This window comes from Callospermophilus lateralis, chromosome 8 (assembly GCF_048772815.1).
Source record: "Callospermophilus lateralis isolate mCalLat2 chromosome 8, mCalLat2.hap1, whole genome shotgun sequence".
Taxonomy (NCBI): domain Eukaryota; kingdom Metazoa; phylum Chordata; class Mammalia; order Rodentia; family Sciuridae; genus Callospermophilus; species Callospermophilus lateralis.
Genome location: NC_135312.1, coordinates 48,277,869 through 48,297,408, shown reverse-complemented (window position 1 = coordinate 48,297,408; position 19,540 = coordinate 48,277,869). Strand labels below are relative to the sequence as shown.

At 31.6% G+C, this 19,540-nt stretch overlaps 1 protein-coding gene across 1 annotated transcript in view; it reads left to right on the top strand.

The window, feature by feature from the left end:
• The window catches only part of Tecrl (trans-2,3-enoyl-CoA reductase like), an 84,048-nt gene that overhangs the window by 28,334 nt on the left and 36,174 nt on the right, over window positions 1–19,540 (top strand). The window lies entirely within an intron of this gene.

The following is a 19,540-nucleotide window of genomic DNA, read 5'->3' as shown; positions in this document are numbered from 1 at the left end:
ATGCTAGTAATTCATAAAAACAGCTGTCAGTAGAAATAAGCAACAATGCAAATATGCCTTGAACTTGCTAATGTAATCTTTTCCTGTGAGACTAGTGGCATATGAACTGATGTAAAAAGTCAATGGATGATGAGCAATTGCAATGTAATTTGTACACTGACTCTGTGTCAAAAAAAGAAGTTTCTGAAAGAAAAAGCAAAATCATTTCTCCCATGAATTCTTTGTTATCTATTGGTTGACAACACCATAAAAGTTTCAACATTTATTATCTATTGGATTACTTGTCTCTGCAGTTCCTGTAAAGAACCATGGGAAGAAAAGCAAGGAAAAAAAACAATGAAATTAATTTTAACCACACAAAGGCATATATAATTTATTATGGCAGTTGAGAAGCATATAAATCTTTGCCAAGGGCTAGGAGATATAAAAAATACTAAACTTTGAAAGTTTAAAGACTAGTAATTCAGGACAAAGATAACAGAACAGAAAGATTTATCACACATAGTATGGAATAATGGGTGTTCTCTAGTGTTCTTCCACACTGGGGGAGACTTTTATACAAGAATCTTCTGATTTCTCACCAAAAATAAGTTAGAAAACTGGTTTATGCAACCAAAGAAAGAAGTGACAAAACAATTTTAATACTATTAAATCAAGTTGTACATAATATTTTCTCTCATGGTTTATTCAGCAAGAGAAATGATTACCCTCATCAAAAATTTAGATGGAAAAAGGGGATAAGTTAGCAAGTTATTTATATTTATTCTTTGTAACTGTTATGATTATATTTTGTGAAAACTATGGGGAAAATGATTATTCTAGGAACTTTCTAGGAACATAAAAGGTTCATTAATACCTTTTAGCTAGTTGATAGTAATAACAACTTTTTTGATACTATATATAAATTTGAAGATTGCAATAAATTAGCAAAAATTTTAGCATTGATGCTCTGGTCAGTGAAGAAATCTAAACAAGTGTGCCTACTGAACACAAAGAAAACAAATTCCATTCTTCTTTTTTCTCTTCCCCAGCTGGTCACAGCAAAAAAAATCCATTAGTTAGTTGAATCCTCAGTGAACATGAAACTTTTTCAGAAAAAAAGTTTTCAGGAATTGCATTTTATCAATTTAAAATTAAACAGAGATTCTATTCTTTATTTGGCATACTTCATAAGTTCTTTATATAATTTATATAACATAATGTTAATTTTTCTTCAATTTTATAAAGAGGAGTATCATAATTTTGTCACTCAGTAACTGTAATTTACCAAATTTTATTTTATATTATTTTTATTGCAACTGGACCTTGCCTTATTGGATCTACTTTAAAATACTGATCATATTTATATTACTATAAAATTTTGTTGTATATTCATGTACATATTTTTATATTATATTGCAATATAAATTGGTACTCATTTAAATGCGAAGAATTCTAGTATCTGATTATTTTGTATTTGCTATATTTTTCCTTTTTTGCACAAACAATAATGTTCTAGAATATATTACTAAAGGCTTTGTCAAAATTATGAAATTTTTATTTTATATTAGGATTATTAATGTTACTCTATGTAGTCATATGGTCACAGGTTTTCTCTTGATACTTGTAGGCATTTGTCAGAATATTTCAAAGTAACAATTCTTTTACGCTAATTAAAAAATGTGTAAAATTTAAAACAAGAAATTCTGAGGAAAGTAGTTTCCTAACTTACACATTTCAGGAAATCAATGATTTATTTACTTCTATAGTTCCAAATTTCACTAAAAAATATCTAAAATGTATATCATCTACCAGTATAATAGCAAGGTCTGTAAATTTGGTGAAAAATATACTTTAGACAAGGCTACATTTCAAATCTATCCTACTTTACTAGATATTATATAATGTTAATAATGATATGTAACAATACATTACTCAGAACGTAGTTTCTTGTGATACATCTCTAATGTTTTGTATTTTGAAATTTGCATAGTGACATAGAAGCATAATAAAATAATCTTCTATATAAGCCTACTTGATTATTTCCACTAAAAAGTCCTTGCTGTTAGTACATCCCTTAAATTTCTTAAACCTATATTTTCTTTGTGGCTTCAATATAAACTACAGTATAAACTCCTGGAACATGTTTGATTTCCAAGCTACATTTGGCATTGAAAATGGACTCCTCTCTGTGCCTACTTTAAAATACTGGCCAAATTTATATTGCTTACTGTCATTGAATGTTCATATAAGGGTTGAAAATTCTATTTACCTATTTGATATATGATTGTTTGCTAAATCATAAGAGAATAAACTATTAGGAAGGGATGGCCATTTGCCTGTCAAGGTTCATGTAATAAAACTGTCATAACTAATAATAATTCTTAAACTGCATGAAGGGCGATCCTGTCTATATATGGTTTGTTTCTCATTATGCTACAACATTAAAGCTGCATGCTGCTGTACAATGTCAGGTTTATTTTGATTCATCCTTCATAATATGCTGATGTTTCCCTAGCCTGCTATTACAGAATAATGTTTTATAATTCCCATACTCTAGATTGTTGAGTTAGCAATCTTTGAATTGGAGCAAGCATTTAACATTATAAATGCCCCCAAATATAAAAAGAAATATTATATTTATAGCCAAGTCATTTCTTTCTTATATATTTTTGAATATTCAACAATATGATGACATTTTAAACTCAATGGGAAGTAGATATCTGGATAGTGATAAAAATGGTTCATCCTATTTCCAAAAGGAATGCTCTCAATAATAAGAATCTTAAAGCAGATGCAGTACTAAAAGCATTGTTAAAAAAGTTAAAGGCAGTGCCTCAAGCTTTAATAAATATGTTTGGTTTTATTTTTATTTTTTTTTGCTTTTGGCAGCTACAGTTTCTAAATTTAATTGCATTTTTAGTAGGGTTATAAGAATATTTTATGTATTATGAACAGTATAAAAAAGAAAGTGAGACTAGAGGCATGGCTTGAAGCAGTGCTAGGCCTCTCTTTTCATTCCCTCCTGAAATTTTTTTGCTTAAGAAAATTTTCAGAAAGAAATGGAATGCATTGGTATGGATTTTAATATAATAAAATAAACACAAGCACATAGACTCTTGATAAATTTTATTGATAATACATTTATATTTCAAGGAAAGGTAAATTATGTTATTTCTTCTTATATATTTTCTACTAATATGGTTGGTTAAAAAATTTTGTAATTATTCACAGTTCCTAAAATAGGTCATATTTAAAGTTGTATAGATTCTAACCTTTTAAATGTTATGAAAATACAGTTGATCTCACTGTTAAATTCAGATGTGCTAAACTGTAACAGTATTGCTGTTATCCCAAAATTTAACAGTATATCAATATCTGATTTTCATGAGTGATTTTTAAAGACAATTTGCATATACTGTCTTAGCAAAGCATCCTATTTAATACAATGCTGATTATTATTTTTTGAGATATTAATAGTTTACATTCTTACTATAATAAAATAATGTGTATACTAGATATAACAATGAATTGCACCATTATAATGAACCAACAAAAATATGGGGAAAAAGAAAAACAGATTCTTAAAAAGAATAAAATATTATCCACCTACTATTAATATAGTGTTTATCATTCTCCAAGAATTTCTCACATTATTCTACGGTGATACCTTCATTAGTCAGCTTTCGTCACTGTTACTCTTAAATTTCCTGAGGAATGCATTATTCATCTTTATTGCTACATAATAAGGGATATTTATTTAAAAAACACAACTTCTCTGCCCATTTGTTGTTTGGGTTACTTGTTTTTTTGGCCTTAAGTTTTTGAGTTCTTTGTATATTCTGCTCTATCTGAGATACTGGTGGCAAAGATTTTCTCCCATTCTGTAGTCTCTCCTTTCATGTTCTTGATTTCTTCCTTTGATGTGAAGAAGCTTTTTTATTTTTAATTTTTTAAGGCCATCTCATTATTTATCCTTGGTTTTACTTGTACTTTAGGAGTCTTGAGGAAGTCAGTCCCCAAGCTGACATGATGGAAAGTTTGAACTACATTTTCTTCTAGTAGATACATGGTATCTGGTCTAATGCCTAAGTCCCTGATACACTTTGAGTTGAGTTTTGTGCAGGGTGAGACATAGGGGTTCAATTTCATTTTCATTTTGAATACATACTTTTTTGTTGTTCTTATAATTGTTTTGTTTGTTTGTTTTGGTGTACTGAATATTAACTCAGGGACACTTTACTATTGAACTACATTCTCATCCCTTTTATATATATATATATATATATATATATATATATATATATATATATATATATATATTTAAATTTTGTGACAGGGTCTTGGTAAATTGCATGAAATGGCCTCAAACTTGCAATCATGTAGTTTCAGCCTCTTGAGCCACTGGGATTACAGGAGTATACCACCACACCTATATTTTCAAATACACACACACGTATGTGTTTGTAAGCAGGAAATTAGAGTATTAACTTTTCTAGAATAAAAATTAAAATATTTTTTACTGTTTTAAATTCTTCTTTCACAGAGTTTAATACAAACACATTGAAGATACATTTCTTTTTTTTTAATAGCCTTCTTTCTCTTTACTGAAAATAGTGATTTATGAGTCATCTATATCTTTCCACACATTTCACTGGTTTCTAAGAAACTAAGGGAAAAATTCTCGTCAGCTAACTGGGAGAACAGTCACCCATTTAAGGTACTGATCTCTACAGAGCTATAACAATGGGAAAGGAAATAAAAAGTTAAGTGACTGTAATGATAGTATATTCTCAGAATGCTTTAAGTTACATTCTTTTTAGAAGAGATTTTCTTATAAAATTCCCTACAATTATAATTCCATTTTTGTTTTTATAATTCAATACACAGCTTTAGAAGACTTTCAGACTTACTTTACTGTAAAAGCATGAGGAAGAGTGTCCAATTATGTCCTTAGAGATTTAATTCCACAGACATCTTTAAAAGCATCAACATTCTCCACAACTGAACAGCTCATAAAAACAATGTCAGAAAAATAAAATAAAAAGATATCAATAATCCCTTTTTTCTTTCTTTCATTTTTAAAAGATTTTACTACATAATATTCTTCTTCCTAGAATTTTTGTCTTAGGGTATAGTTAATAAGAATAAAAAAAATTAGCCAATTACTACAGACGAAATTTCTCTAATCATTTAGGCCAATCATTTGTCAAACTGAGGGGATTTGTTGTTGTTGACGATATTTTTTTTTCTTTTTTAAGGTAATATGTGACCAGATTTTATTTACTTTCTTAAAGACAAATGTAATTTCCATTAAAAAAATTTCAATATTTAAAATTAAAGACATAATGTTGACAGAAGATTTTTGGCATTAAGAATGCTTTTTAAAATTATATTTTTGTTAAATATATTTTATCTTTAAAATTGGTTAATATCGTAGACAGTTAAAATTAACTATAATAGAGTTTATTGAAATATGTGCTATCTTTGTACTTTGTTGAAATAGTTTTCTTTGGCTGTGTAACGTTTAGCTTCTTAAAACAACCGAAATTTCTTATTTGTCAGTTGTATTGGCTTGGGTCTGAATGGGTGTCTCAGATTCTTTGCCCCAGTCTCCAAAGGCTAAAAGTAAGTTTCTGGCATTTTTTTCTAAAGGTCCTAGAACAATCTGCTTTCAATGTCTCATTGAGTAGTTTGTCAGAAGCCATTCTAAACTATGACAGGCTTCCAATATTTCTTTTAATGTTGCCTCACCATCTTCAAATCAATAGCCTTGTATCCGGTCTCTCATGCTTTCAATTTATTTTTTTTTATTTTTTTTAATTAATTTTTATTGTAGGTTGTTCAAAACATTACATAGTTCTTGATATATCATATTTCACACTTTGATTCAAGTGGGATATGAGCTCCCATTTTTTCCCCATATACAGATTGCAGAATCACATCAGTTGCAGAACCATTGATTTACATATTGCCATTCTGGTGTCTGTTGTATTCTGCTGCCTTTCCTATCCTCTACTATCCCCCCTCCCCCCTCCCCTCCCCTCTTCTCTCTCTACCCCCTCTACTGTAATTCATTTCTCCCCCTTATATTTTTCCTCCTTTCCCCTCACTTCCTCTTGTATGTAATTTTGTATACCCCTGAGGGTCTCCTTCCTTTTACATGCAATTTCCCTTCTCTCTCCCTTTCCCTCCCACCTCTCATCCCTGTTTAATGTTAATCTTCTTCTCATGCTCTTTGTCCCTACTCTGTTCTTAGCTACTCTCCTTATATCAAAGAAGACATTTGGCATTTGTTTTTAAGGGATTGGCCAGCTTCACTTAGCATAATCTGCTCTAATGCCATCCATTTCCCTCCAAATTCTATGATTTTGTCATTTCTTAATGCAGAGTAATACTCCATTGTGTATAAATGCCACATTTTTTTTATCCATTCGTCTATTGAAGGGCATCTAGGTTGGTTCCACAGTCTTGCTATTGTGAATTGTGCTGCTATGAACATGGATGTAGCAGTGTCCCTATAGTGTGCTCTTTTTAGGTCTTTAGGGAATAGACCGAGTAGGGGAATAGCTGGATCAAATGGTGGTTCCATTCCGAGCTTTCCAAGAAATCTCCATACTGCTTTCCAAATTGGCCGCACCAATTTGCAGTCCCACCAGCAATGTACAAGAGTACCCTTTTCCCCACATCCTCGCCAGCACTTGTTGCTGTTTGACTTCCTAATGGCTGCCAATCTTACTGGAGTGAGATGGTATCTTAGGGTGGTTTTGATTTGCATTTCTCTGACTGCTAGAGATGGTGAGCATTTTTTCATATACTTGTTGATTGATTGTATGTCCTCCTCTGAGAAATTTCTGTTCAGGTCCTTGGCCCATTTGTTGATTGGGTTATTCGTTATCTCATTGTCTAATTTTTTTAGTTCTTTGTATATTCTGGATATTAGGGCTCTGTCTGAAGTGTGAGGAGTAAAGATTTGTTCCCAGGACGTAGGCTCCCTATTTACCTCTCTTATTGTTTCTTTTGCTGAGAAAAAACTTTTTAGTTTGAGTAAGTCCCATTTGTTGATTCTAGTTATTAACTGTTGTGCTATGGGTGTCCTATTGAGGAATTTGGAGCCCGACCCCACAGTATGTAGATCATAGCCAACTTTTTCTTCTATTAGACGCCATGTCTCTGATTTGATATCAAGTTCCTTGATCCACTTTGAGTTAACTTTTGTGCATGGCGAGAGAAAGGGATTCAGTTTCATTTTGTTGCAAATGGATTTCCAGTTTTCCCAACACCATTTGTTGAAGATGCTATCCTTCTTCCATTGCATGCTTTTAGCCCATTTATCGAATATAAGATAGTTGTAGTTTTGTGGATTGGTTTCTGTGTCCTCTATTCTGTACCATTGGTCCACCCGCCTGTTTTGGTACCAGTACCATGCTGTTTTTGTTACTATTGCTCTGTAGTATAGTTTGAAGTCTGGTATAGCTATACCGCCTGATTCACACTTCCTGCTTAGCATTGTTTTTGCTATTCTGGGTCTTTTATTTTTCCATATGAATTTCATGATTGCTTTCTCTATTTCTACAAGAAATGCCGTTGGGATTTTGATTGGCATTGCATTAAACCTATAGAGAACTTTTGGTAATTCATGCTTTCAATTTAACTTCTGTCACATCTCTTCTGACTCCACTTGGTGTCTCATGTAGACTGGACCCACAAAACAAATATAGAATAATCTATATTTTTATTACATTTTCAATATCCCTTTTAGCATGACGTGTACCAAATTTTACATTTGATGATGGTATATAAAAGTCAACGTCTTTTAAGGGCCATTATTCTGCTTACTACATATCTTAAGTACTTTTATGTCTTTTTTAATATTCTAACATTCAGTTCATTACACTGTAATATTTCTACATGTCTATATCAACTTTTGGATAGGAATATAGTAAAATGACTATCCTTAGAATCATCTAGATTCCAATTGTGTATTTAATTTCAATTATAAAATGGAAACATACTTAGCATTACTTTTGTCATTGCTATCTCAGAGTCAAATGTCACAATTTTGAAATGAGTCAAGTTACTACATACACTATTTTCTAAGAAACATTAATTTTACTATAGGAGAATATTTATTTCAAATAGAGATATTTTAGAAGACAGGGTGATTTATTTAGCTGAAGTTTATGTGAAAAGTTAATATCTGCTCAAGCTATATATCAACACAAATAATATTTCCTTGATTGAAAAATCACTGAAAACCTCTAAGTTCAAGCATCTTCATCTGAGATGGGCAACATTATGATCAAAGCTGCATTGCTTCCCCAAAATTTATATGCTACTTATATTTGCCTACTTTAATTTATATCTCCATTTGTCCCTCCTGCAATAGACTTTGTATTCCATGATGCCTTTTTGCTGATGACTCAGGACTCTGCTTAAAAACAGCTTATTTCACAAACTTCTCCAGTAGGGATAGTACCATCTGCCTTGATGTCTATATAACCTTTTCACTGATGCACTCATACCATATTTGAATTGCTTGTGTCTCTGTTGTTACACTGTGAGTTCCTTGAAGTGATGGAATATGTACTTCTTTTTATCATTCTTCAACTAGAAAAATACCAGTTTTAAACACCAGTAATAATCATTCTATCAATATTTGGTTAATTATTGGTCTGAGACCAAGAACAAAATAGTTATGTCATAGCTTTTGGATAGGAACATAGCAGTATGACAATTCACCTTAAAATTTTATCCTTAAAATCATCTAGAATCCACCATGCGTTTCATTTCAAATATAAAGTGAACGCTGCCTAGCACTGCTTTTGTCATTGGTAGTCCAAAGTCAAATATCACAATTTTGGAATGAATTAAGCAAGTGTATGTACATAGTTTTCTAAGCATCTTTAATTTTATTATAGCTGAAGAACTATATGGTAATTTTACTTGAGCTTAAGAGTTTTAAAATCTATGTTGGTTATCTAATCTTATATGAATTACCAGCTAAAATTTCTGTTAAACCTGATTTTTAAAATGACCAGTTCACAGGAGATTTTACAAATATCCCAACTATCTATACTTACTGCAATAGTTAGGGTTCCCAAGAGAAATAGAATGACAGCGTGAGTGAGTGTGTGTGTGTGTGTGTGTGTGTGAGAGAGAGAGAGAGAGAGAGAGAGAGAGAGAGAGGGAGAGATTAAAAGGAATTGGTTCACTGAATTGTGAAGTTTTGGAGAATCCAAATTGATGGAAAAGGCGACCAGACTGGAAACTCAGGAAAGAAGTGCAATTTGAATTCAAAGGCTGTCTGCTGGCAGAATATCAGTTATAATCTTTGAATGACCAGATGAGTCCTACCCACTTTATAAAGTGCAATATGATTTATTCAAAATTTACCTATTTGTGAGTTATTCTCATCCAAAAAAGTATCTTCACAGAAATATCTGTAAAAGTGTTTGGACACATTAGCTATATAATTTGATCTCTTATTAAAAGGAATACGATTGCTTATTCTATCTACCTTATCCATAGTTGGCATCTACAGGAAGCTTTTTTGAAAATATTATAAGGCAAAATGAGATAGTAAGCGAATTCAAATGGAAAAACTCTGCTCTTCTGTCATCATTCTTCATGGTGAGAAAACAAAGCTATCTGAATACATTTTCTGCAATAACTTGAAATTAAAGTTGTATTCTGATCCAGTTTGTCTTTCCTTAAGGTATAGTTTTCTGCAATATAGGTAATATACAATAACTTAAAGCAAATCCTGTTTCTCTACAGAAGGTAGAACCTTAATATCTTATTGTATTAAAATTTTTAAAAAGATACTATGTATTCTTTAAACACTAATCATTAAGTAATGCTACTTATAAGTAGTGCCTTAGTTATTTTAGAACTCATATCAGAAAAATAATTTTTAAGAATCAGCTTCTACTTAATTTTATAAATAGTCCTTTTGCTTTCAACTATGCTATACTTGTTTACATATAAATGTTTTTTTTATTCATCTCCATCTATCTTAAATAAAGGAGTTTGTGGGATGAAATTGGCCTTCCAGAAATGTTAGAGTTGTGTCTTATTAGACCCACTATTATATGTCTCTTCAAATTTACCATCACAATGTGATATAACTTTTAGGATCTATTGTATCTGTGGTTTCACTTTCTACAGTTTTAGTTAGTTCTGTGTGAAAATATTAAGTGGAAAATTCCATAAATTAATAATTCATAAGTTTTAATTTGCAAACGATTCTCAGTAGTGTGATGAAATTTCAATCCTTCTCTTTCTCTGGCACATGAGTCACCCTTTTGGCCAATGTCTCCACACTGTGTATACTACCCTCTTGTTAGTTGGTTACCTCATTTATCAGTTCATTTCTTACAGTATCACAGGTCTTGTATTATCACAGTTCTTGTATTTGGATAACCCTTATTTGACTTACTAATAACTAAAACATATAAGAGTAGAAATGCAAAGGAGACAATGGGATATAAAACGTGCCTTTAGATGATGTGGCCATGTACTATTTCCAGAAGAAATGGGAGATCCTTAATGTGTCTCAAAGATCTGGACAATGTTGCATTGTAGCTTTCTTGCATTGCTGACATAAAGTGGAGGATGAGGAGTCTTCTTTCTGATCTGGAAAATTTTTTTGTGTTTCTCCAGACAGTATTATCTAGGAAGGTGCATGGTCCCAAAGGCTCATTCTTGTGAGACACATGTTCTGCTTTAGAAGATTCTTTTCATCCCCCTTCAGCATAAGGGGACACACCCTAGGCAGAAACTGCAGGAGTTAGTACATCGTAGAGTTTAAAGATCAACAAAATTTTCACCAGCATGTTAAACAACACAGTGGAGAGAAGAGAAATACTTCAGAAAGAATAGGGGCAAGGTCTCCAGTTTGGGAAGACTTCAGAGACTATATGAGAGATAAGTCTTTCATGTGCAGGAGACTGGGAAGAGCTTGCAGACTACTTCAGCACTATGCACTTCATTATGTGAAAGCCACATAGAAACATCTAGCGCAAAGGGACGCAGGGATAACTTTTATATTGGGGGAAAAGGACTAAAAATGCAGTGAAAATAAAAACAATCATCTGCAACTGCACATTTTCCTTCAATGACAAGTCTATATATGAGAAAGTCATTGGGTGTAAAGCCCACGTTGGAAATGTTTGTGCTACGTTGCTAAGCTCAAAAAATCAGAAAATTCACACTGGATATATAGGCTTTAGAAGGTCAGGAATGTACTGTCTGATTATTCAAGAAAAGGGCTCAAACTAGAGAAGATCTCTTGAGAGTGACTTTGAGAGGCACTCAGCTGGAATTTGAACTTGATCTGCACTGGCAGTTTTCCCAATCAGTGTCAGCTGTGTGAGAAAATTTCAGGAGCTGTGTTATACTTTATCATAGTCCCAGGGCCTTGTCAGAATTATGTCAATGCCAGGGCCTATGGAAAAAGTTATTTCACACCTACTAGCTCACAGGGTCCCTATATAGCATCTACATCAATTGTGATTTTTCCATAGAAATGGCCCTCTGGGATATAGATATAGAGTGCAGGAGAGATGTATGCTCTCCTCAAGTTGAGAACAAATTTGCCTTTTCAAAGCTTTTTTTGTTCTGTGTGGGCCCTTAGAAGTTTGGACGGTCTGTTCTCCTCTCAGTCTACTGATTCAAATGCTAGTCTCTTCTGTGTGTCATTTTCAAAGACACACCCTGTAGTGATATTTAGGAGTAAACTGGGCAGTTCTTAACACATACTCATCAAACTAACCATTACTGTAAACCTCAGCCCCTGCTCTCCCAAGAAGCTGGGGAGACAGGTTTCGGTGTTTGTTCTAATGCCTGTTGGCATCATGAGGATTCTGAATTCTCGGTGGGCCTCCCTCCTTCTCACTGGCTGTTAGGACACTGACGTGACTGAGGCCCTCTCAAGAGGACTTCAACTGGAATCTGTTTGTGACTTAGAAAATCTTTGTCTTCTTTAAGGACTATCTCAGTCTTGGTGTGCAAAATAATAAATGTCACTATTTTAGGACAATAAAAACAAACGATGTGGAAAATAGAACTTCTTGGGTATTTTGAGATTGTAATTCCTATTTCCTTTTACCAGTTATTCTTTTTTTTTTAATGGTGCTGGGAATCAAACCCAGGGCCTTTTGCATGCGAGGCAAGCACTTTACCAGCTGAGCTATATCCCCAGCCCACCTCTTACTTGTCATTGAACACCATGATTGTTCTTGTGCATTTGCTATGTAGTTTTATTCAAAACCTGAAATCCATAACTTTTTAACTAAGAGCTATGTTTTAAGTTGCACTTGAAACTGCTTGCACCATTTCCAAAATTCACCACAAATGTTTGCAAATTAAATAGTAAACAATTATCAAGTCTTTCACCTCAGTCTAATTTCCAATCTGAATCCAATGAACTAAAGATACTTCCTTTTTCACATTATTTATATGAAATGCTCTACATTTGATTCTCTTCTGTTAGGACACAATTTTACATACCACACTTACAATCTCAAATTTCAAATTCTTATATCAAAAATTGTTTAAAAAGTATATATAGCTCCAAAACTGTACTGTTGTAGGTATATAGAGATAGAGAAACTTATAGCAAAATGTAATACAGATTATATATAAATATATGTGTATATATACACATATATGGGTTATATATACACATACACATATATTGGTGATATTGTTGTTATAATGTTATATACCTGGAAGTTTCCCTATGATTTTGCTACATTTTTTCCATCCCAGTTGTTAATGGTAATTGGTTTACAATGCATTCACTCATACATTCCATAAATACTTATGCATGGAGCATTGTATTTAGGGATAGAGTATGTCTTTTTATCTACTAGAATTAAGGGAGATATATTTTCTTCCAAGATTTATGTTCCCAGGCTTTGGAAAAGATATTTTTCTGCAGCTGGGAAGGATAATTTTCTCTCCACAAACCATGACATTTTGTTTACTCCCTACTTTTTAAAATCTATGGCTGTTAAATATAATTGATAATTCATAATTGATAGTCATCTCCTGAAAGATTTATTTATCAAAAATCTTCCAGAACATTCTGTAAACAAAACATACTTTTGCGACCTGAAACAACTATTAAATAATTTGTGACATGGAATTATTTTAATTATTTTCCATTTAACAACATTTAGCTAATTACCTGAATAAAATTTCTAAGCTTTTTTTGTTCTGTGTGGGCCCTCAGTAAAATGCTGAATTTGCTTGGAAAGAATATGTTAAGTAAACTCTGTGTGTTTGTGTGTGTGTGTGTGTGTGTGTCCCTGAGCACATGTCCACACATGCTTATATTGGTGGCAGTGCAAAAAAAACAACAACAACAAAAAAAACCACTTAACAGATAATTTGGAGTTGGGTAAAAGATGGTTCTTTGATATACTTCCTGTTGTACACCTGATTTGGACTGTTTAGAGTGTTTGTTTTTATTTCCTATAACAGTAAGTAGCTTGCATATAATTGATAAATAGGATTACAGAATCAATATAATGTGGAATTTATAATTTTGATACCCATACTTGTTAGCATGGTATTATTTTTTTTTACATGAACTAACAGTAACTGAACACCAACTAAGCAACACAAACAGATGAAGATATAAACTAGTAACAAATGCTGTATTATGAGATACATTTCTTACCAGATTTCATTCCAACATTTCCTCTGGCTTGAAAATGTTTTTTATCTATTTTACACTTCTTTGTTAATTTTAGCAGTGGAAAATATTTTTACATATATTTCGTTTACCCATTCACTCTTTTTTTCTAAAGATAAAAAATTTATGTTTTTGAAGTATTATTTTATTTTGAACCTTTTAAATGGTGCTGGTATTTTTATTATGACTATTACTATTATTTTTAGTGATCATAATTCAGAGTTGTAAAGATTTTAAGTTATTTTCTCTTAATTCTATTTATTACCCCTGTTATTTTCACAGTATGATTTTTCAAAAAGAAATTTCAAATTATATGTATAATGTTTTAGTAGAAATGCAAACAAAAAGTATAAAAAATACAAATAATAAATTTTTACTGTTGTTTATATACTTTAATGAGCTCCTAGTAAATTTTGATAATTTGCACTTTATCTCATTTAATCTCACAATATCCCAAATAGTGAGATAACTCTCTATTTATCATATTTACTTTTACTTTGATAAGTACATGACTAAAGTAAGAATCACAAAAGTTATTTCCCTAAGATATATGTATGTGTGTGTATATATATATATATATATATATATATATATATATATATATATAGCAACTAGCAAATCATTTTCTGAAGAGATAGGGAAATTATTTACTACAAATAACTAATCTCAAATTAAAGTAAAATTATGGTATGTATATAACTTTTTCCAATTCTTTAAAAGAAGCCTGGATGTTTATTGAAATCTCATAAAATCACCCATTTCTATGTCAGACAATCTTCTAACCACCATATGCTAGTGATCAAAATGTTCAAGAGTGCCTGTTCTCATAGAGTTTGCACAATAGTGAGAAATGGACCTTAAACATCTTAATGGAACATAAAATAATTTCAGAGAGAAAGATCAAAAACAACATGAGAGGAAATAAAACTGCATGATAATCCTGGGATTTGCTCTGTCTTGTAGTGTCAGGGAAATGCCTTCCGTGTGGAAGTTGTTCATTAATTCAGAGATGGAACAGTTGAGCTTAACCAGAGTCAGGGTTGCCAATTAGTAAGACAGAAGGAAAGTAAGGTAAAGTAGAAAACCCTTTTTGTCAGGGTGTGATTATAGGTAACAATTCTAGAATTTAACCTTGAATAGTGTGAAACTTTGAAGAACTGAAAAGTTTGTCATAGTGAAAATAATTTCTGGACATTCCTTGAATAATTGAAGAATACTTGAGACAAAAATATCACCATAAGTAAACAGGAAGGAAGGATGATAACAATGAGGAGAAAGATGTTCAAAATTTGTATTTGGAGTAGTTGGACTTGTTAGTGTAAGACTCTGGGAAAGAATGGCAGATCAAAGACTGGATTTGAGTATCTAGATCTAAAGGATAGAAATTGAAAAAGATGCTGAAATCACAAGCATTGATGTATAAGTAGTGGCAAAGAGGATGTTCTGAACTTAAGTCATCAACCATTTGATGGAAAAGACCATAAGAGATAGCAACAAGAATGATAATAGACATCAAGTTCTAGTGATGTGCATTCCACAGGGAGAATGGAAAGCAAATATTTGGGGCAAGATTTGATAAGAAGAAGAGTCCTAAAACACGTTCTAATACACAATTGAGTGGGTTTTTCATTAGTAATAAAAACTGGTTGAAGAGTATTAAAAGATCTTTTATATTACAGAAAAAAATATTGAGTGTAATTTGATATTTAAACGTTTATAACAGATGTTGGACCAGGAGTGGTTTAAAGTACATTGAAAAAGTCTGAAAAGGCCTGGAGAAGTGGACAATCAGGTCTGATCAGTGCGGTTGTACAAAATAAAATTAGGAAAAGTGCCATTGTGCTAATGCATGCTCTGGGAGACTTGAATAGTTGATGATGTCCAAAGGAAATGGCATATAGGCATAGCAATCAGTCTTGATATTTCCTTAGATGATAGTGAGTAATTAGATGAATAAATTGGCTATAAACTTTAGTGAAGATAAATGGTTCAATTTCACTCTATGTTCTTCTTTTCCTCCCACATAATTCTTATTTAGTGCCTTGAATTGTTCTGAGATATGAATTTGTTTTATATCTCTTTTCATCACCTTGTAATTTCATAATTATGAGTATTTGTTTATGTAGCTTTAAAATTTTGCATTTTTAGAGCCAATTTCTTTATACTTCCACAGAAATCCTGTTCTGCAATTGCTGATTATACAGTGTTATAGCACCTTGTCTTTCTTAGTTGAGCAGTTTGTAATAGCAAACTTTCTAGCAGATGCTTTTTCTTTCTAAGGTCAGCAAAATAATATATGTTTTATTGGTGCTGGTTTGCATTTAACTTTTTAGGTTTTTTTTTTTTTTGAAGATGAGAGAGAAAACAGTTGCTTTTTTCAGAAACACAAACTTTATCACTAACATATTAATGTCCTACTGACTAAAAACATGAAAAAAATTTTTCACAATATTATTTTTAAATAATATGGAAAAAGAGTTTTTTTAAAGTTATATCTATTTTAAGAGTTCTTTATTTCATTTCCCCAACAAATGTAGGAATATATGCTATGCTGTCCTTTAAATACATATATTACACATATCTATGAGAGAAAAACAATGTTAACTATTTGTATCTTTTAGGAAATTCTTACCTTGCAGAAAAACTTTCTTTCTTCCAAATAACCTTATTGCTATTCTTTTGAATAAGGTTATATTTATTTCATTTAACAATTTTTTGCTTTTAAAAAATTATCTTGATTTTCTTGCAAATCTCTTCTTCTTTAGATACATCATATGGAATACTTTAGAATCATCACATGAAAAGGCACATTTCAAGCCCAGTCATCATGTTTGACATTTTCTATTGATGTTTTCTTGCCTGTTATCTTTCCTTTAAAATGTTGAGTCAAAAAGTAGGTGTAAAACTGGAGCTCCTTTCATTAGGTTTAAGTACAAGAAGGCTGTTACCGTTTATTTTCTGGAAAATCAATTTATTTGTTTCACCTCATGGTCATAGTTCCTTTAATTTGCTCATCCTTTGCTCTAATTTCCTTACCTTGCAAGATGATTATGAATCAGGGTGTCATTTGAAATGCCCTTGACAGCTATCAGGCTCAGAGTTGGTTTTCAGTTACACATCCACTTATTTTGGGTCAATTTTTGAAGTTAGGTTAAATGAAGTTCATTTAATAACTAAAGAGATTTAAAAAAAAATATCTCTTGTATAATTTTAAAAGTCTCCTATCTATCTTTATTTAAAATGTTATTAATGACATTTCTTTTGGTAATATAAAGGATTCATTAAAATTGAGATGCACCATGGTGGCTCCAGTATTTATCATCAGCACTTGTTCATCAACTGTTATCCTTTGTGCATTTTTATACAGTGAATGTCATTAAGACACTGACACAGATTCTAAGTCTTTGTGTACATACTTGTTTTTACTTTCTATTTTATTCCTGATATGATCCTAAAATATAAATATTTCTTGTGTGTAAATTTCTAATTATATATCTATCTACATATATTTTTCACATTCTTTATCTTTTAAAAATATACAATGCTATAGGTACTATATTTCCTTTTACAAATATTAATTGCCTATAAGTGGCTTATTGGATATAACAACCTTATTGAAATAAATATATGTGAATTATAGCAAGACATTACTTATTTCATTACTTAGTTCATTTAATAGTTAAAGATCAATTATCTTCCAATTATCATTAAAAGAACTCTAATGTTACAATATGGTAGCAATTATACAAAACAAGTTCAATACCTACAATAATATAAGAACCTGCCATATCATTGGAAGTACTCAGTATAGTTATCATTTATCTGTGAGCCAGTTGTTCAACTTCAATGTAAACAGCACTACAAATAACCTTTTAAACTATTCAGTCATACTATAACCCTTATGTAATATGTCTTTTATGCTTTATAAATTATCTTTTCTCCTTCACTTTCTTCAGTCTAATCCACCTCATCCCAACAAGAAACCCAAGTAGCCATTCATCTAGTTCATACACAGTTTCATTTGTCTACAATGATAGTTTTGTTTGGTATTTCCACCAAAGACGTGTTATAGAATGCTATGGAAAATGATGTGCTAAATTGGATATTATTAAAATAGATGAAACTTGACAACATGTATATACCCATTATAAGTATTCAATTAGTGTTGGTTAAATATAAATGAAATCTGAAAAGTTTACTTTTTGTTCAATACCCATAGTTTACTAACAAACTCAATTAAAACTGTTATTTGTTGCATTAATTTGTATCATATTTTCTTTAACAGCAGATTTGCACTGTAACAAATTTATTTTAAAATATTTTTTGATCCAATGATACTAATATATATTACAAAACAACAAATATTAGCATTATATTAGTAAACACAAACAGAAAGCAAAAACAAAGTGTCTTTTTCTAAATATTTTCTAAACAATAAAATGACAACGTTAAATATGCCTTATTGTTTGTCATGTTATTCCAAAATTTTGTTTAGAAATATTTCTAAGTAGCATAAAACTTGTGGTTGTAATTTTTGTCATATGGGTTACTTTTCCATGACAACTTCCATGTATAAGTTGTAAATTCAGGGAGAATTGATTCTTACAGTCTATTATCATCATTCTTGCTGACACTTAAAAGGTAATGTTTTGAAAGTAAAGATTATAATTGTGGAACGTTTCTTTGAAGAAATACTTCTTTTTAATTTATTATACAATGGAAAAATTTGTTTAACATTGGATCTCAAAGTCAAGTGAATTTTCAATAGAGATTTTAAAATAATGGTATAGAATTTATATTTAAAAAAACAAGTACTAATTGTGAATCAACTTTTCATTATGGCTGTGTATAAGAAAGTTGTTTTGGTGATTCTGTACAGATAGCATTATTGTATTTATTCTTAATGTTGGAATAAAGATAGCATATTAAAATGATATTTCTTTTGTGATCAATACAATCATGATATTAGAAGTTGTTAATACATGTTCTGATAGAGAGTCCTACTCCTATAGAGAAAATAACCCATTTTCAAGTACTAAATTAGACAAATTTCAAATGATACCAAAGGTCTCCAAGTTTAAATAAACATGTTTAAGTTCTTTACTGAATAACAATTTACATTGTCAAGAGCCATCCATGGGCTGTGTGTGGATTGCATGGGCATCGCAGCCTAGTGAATAGGAAAATCTGGTGTCTAGGAACTTCCACTGGAAATTATTTCTGGCTAAGACCACCCAAACAGATATGACCCTATTCCAGTTCTTTCTGGTCCCACAGAGCATAGGAGAGGGGGTGACCTGCTGTAGCCACACAGCCTCTCAGAGATGGGTGTGACCTGCCAAATGCCAGTAAACCTGCTGACTGCAAGACACCATGAAGCAAGACTCCATCCCTGAAACCTTACTGCTGCCTTTGGTGTACCCTTTAGATAAACCCTGGGAGCTATTTTCTAGTTATTCAGCTCCTGCTTCTATATGGGATGGACCTGTAAGAAGCTCCAAGTTCCCTTTAAAACTATCTTTTCTGGCTTTTTGTCCTTTGTTCCTCACTAATCATTCTAGACTTTAATTTTTGTACAGTGGGATAATGTTCTGTGGCAGGAAGAAGGATCCCCTTAGCGTGGCTCTGGATGGCTTCTGTTATTACATAAAGTGCATCAATCTTAGGCCACACATATTGGCACATGTCAGTAACCTAAGCACAACTATGGAACCAGTACCAAGATTAAAAAGTAGAAAATTGCCAACTGAAAGCTCTCCTCATAATTTTTTCTACTCACTCACCACCGATGCTGGTCAGCACTCTGTCAAAGGTAGCTACTATTTTCATTTTTCACGTAGTGTAAGCATTTTATTC